The sequence below is a fragment of the Cibotium barometz genome, chromosome 38, assembly GCF_041138505.1.
Source record: "Cibotium barometz isolate CiBa-2024 chromosome 38, ASM4113850v1, whole genome shotgun sequence".
In the NCBI taxonomy this organism is placed as follows: domain Eukaryota; kingdom Viridiplantae; phylum Streptophyta; class Polypodiopsida; order Cyatheales; family Cibotiaceae; genus Cibotium; species Cibotium barometz.
Genome location: NC_141083.1, coordinates 23,375,017 through 23,377,977, shown reverse-complemented (window position 1 = coordinate 23,377,977; position 2,961 = coordinate 23,375,017). Strand labels below are relative to the sequence as shown.

The 2,961-nt window shown below is 42.4% G+C and overlaps 1 long non-coding RNA gene across 1 annotated transcript; it reads right to left on the bottom strand.

The window, feature by feature from the left end:
- Positions 1 to 914: 914 nt before the first annotated feature.
- Positions 915 to 1,955, bottom strand: LOC147616499 (uncharacterized). Its single transcript, XR_015262429.1, has 3 exons — positions 1,395 to 1,955; positions 1,204 to 1,279; positions 915 to 1,027 (listed from the first exon to the last, which is right to left on the bottom strand). It is a non-coding gene; the product is annotated as an uncharacterized LOC147616499 (long non-coding RNA).
- Positions 1,956 to 2,961: the final 1,006 nt, after the last annotated feature.

Genomic DNA, 2,961 nt, shown 5'->3' with positions numbered 1-2,961 from the left:
AGGCTGCAGCTAAATAGCTGTGGACAGCAGCCTGGTGCCTCCTCCATACTCGGTGGTTTCTTTTCTCTCTCAGGCGGCTGAGCTTACAGCGGGAGGTTATCTTCAGTTGGCAACTACACAAGCCTCTCCTTCTTTCACAGCAGGTGGCTGTGATCTTTTGCGGTGACTCTTGTCTTGGTGGTTCTCCACGAGGCAACTGCTTCTTCATCACCTGGGTGACTTCATCATACTCTGAGGATTGGTTTTCATATCAACCATCTACAAGTAAGTGATTTACAGATTTGAGTAAAGTATTATATGTTTAAATCTGATAAAAGATTCGCCCCGCTCGGCCAACACCCGTTCGGTGCCGGGTTGTCCAAGCTGTATTGGCGAACCTCGGTCCAAAGGTGCTGAGATCGGGAGAGCCAGGCGTTAGTACGAGAGCGCCTGTTTGTGCGTGGTCTCGGAACACCAGTGAGGCGCTCTCCGCGGAGTCCAGTGAAAGCACAGGACCGCAGAGATTGGGCCACAATAGTGGTCGTTCTGCTTCGAGTTTTCTTCATCGAAATCCGAGCCTACTTGTTTGGTACTGTTTTCATATGTACATGGACATTATCTGGTTCTCAGAACCCATGGAGCATTGTATTCTTTAAATACTCCCAATAAATATATCATATATTGAGGGGGGGGGTCGGCCCATTCCGGCCCCAGTGCTGGTGTCCATCTTTCCATTTCTGTTCATTTAAATTCAAGTTGTTTTAAAGTTGTCCATTTCAAATTTGTGGTTTTAAAGTTGTGCTTTTAAGCGTGTGGGTGTCCAACGGAGTCCTTCCCACTTGACGGGATCGGTTTCACCATTCTTGGTTGCACTGTCATGAACAAGTGGAAAATGAGCTGCTAGGTAAAAGTAATAAACCAAACCTGATCAGCAACAAAGCCGGTTGCTGCAAACTCTGGTGCACCTCATGCCAGCTCATCGGAGAACTTGTTCCAAGGGGGACATTCTTCGAGTCTAAAAGCTCCACTTGCAAGCCAGTTGGAAAGTCTGCCCAAACCAAGTTCACCACTTATGTGCAAGGCTCACCACCATGAGAGAGAGATGGTGTATTTATCTTTTCCAACCATGCTTCAATCCTAAATCATGAGAACATGCATACAAAGTTTGATGTGACAATTATTACTAATACAAACAAAATTAAGTACACCCAAGTAAACACGTACATCTCGTTGTCTGGACCATCCTCTAAGTTGACCACATTTGTAAGCATGGTAGTGATATGTGTATAGAACCTAGGGCCTGCAAATAGTAAGAAGAGAGTTTGTATATCTAGTTTGTGAAAGCATTGTAAGGTTGCCTTTAATGGGAATCCAAAAAACTATGAGTTGCTTACTCTACTTTACATTGTACTCACCGGTTTGCTGCAAATTAGACTCCCCACCTAACCCTATGAGCGATGGATCAAATTCTCTTTTGCCCTTGATCTCTCTTTGTTGGCTGTCCCTCTGATGGATTGATTCTTCAACCCTTGTATCGTTAACAATGACAATAAATTGAACAAAACACAAGTATATGGTCCAAAAGATACGAAAAAATAAATTTGGTGCACAAGTGACCACCTGAAGTTCTCTTTCTTCGCATTGCTAAACCTTGTTCCTCAATGGGTTTATACTCTCACGAGGGAGTAGAAGCACGATGGATGTATTCAAAATATAAGGAGAAATGTAGGTGAGATTAAACGCAAGACCTACCATAGATACATAATGAGATTTAGTTGAGACAGAGTTACTCACAAGCATAGAGCTCATTTTCGGATGAATGCCTCATTCCAAGTGGATAGTCTAACCACCAAGGGCATACATTCATCTCCCACCTCAAAACATCACACTCCCAAAAGCGTTGAGGATACATGCACTCCCCACTATTGGGGTCAACCCATTATCAGATTTTTGGAGGGCACGAATTTAATTTCAAGGCCTTCGCATACATGCCAATTAGAGTGATGCATGAAGCAAAGACCTAGAGAATGATGGAAAACTAGAAATCCCCTATACACAATCCTCTTATCATATAGCGGAATCTCTAGTTGCTTAGACATATCACCCATGGGTTTCATTTACAATTTTGGGGAAGGCATCTTCTACATGGTTATCCTTTGCATCATTGAACCACTCCACAAAACCTTTGAGGCTCTCATTTCAAGGTCTCTAATAAGACTTAAACTCTCTTTGCACATGCACTACCAATGTCTCCTTCTTGAGATAGGTTCACAATTTTGCGGAATCTCGAAACTTCTAATGTAACCTTCATCTTTCACATTACTTTGAATCATTGTGTGCAAAATGGTAGCTTTCCTGCAACATCACAAAAAACAAAAATGGACCATGGCATGTTGTGAAAAAACATGACATGGACAAAAACACCACATGTTAACCCTCCAATCTCACCTATCAGGCTCAAGTCTAGACTGAGCAAGGGTGAGTATCTTATCCCTTGCCACTGGACCAATTTTCTTGTTCCAGTCATATGCATAAATCAATTGGAAAAATGCATCACCATTGGTAGGGTTTGTAATCTACAACAATTTGTATGCTCTGTCTCGAAAGACATTCTACACCCCTCTAACCTCTTTGGTATGTGCTTGTGTGAACTCCACTAGTGTCATACTTTCCCTATCCAACTTTGAAGTGGCCTTTTTCAATGCTTCAGAGAACTCTTCTTATGTAGGATGGAAATAAACATGAGTTGTGATAATCAAAGTGAAATGGAACCATGATAAAAACAACATCGATAAGCATTTTACCTTCCAAACTAGTTGAGCAAGGATGGTTGCTAGTGCATTGTACCACATACAATAGGGCCATACGTATGCTCTACAGCCATCTCAACTTCAACCCAATGCCTTTCCTCATCTATCGACTACTCCAAAAGGGATGTCTTATCTGCCAAGCCAAACTTTTGAAAGAGGAACACCTCATGTG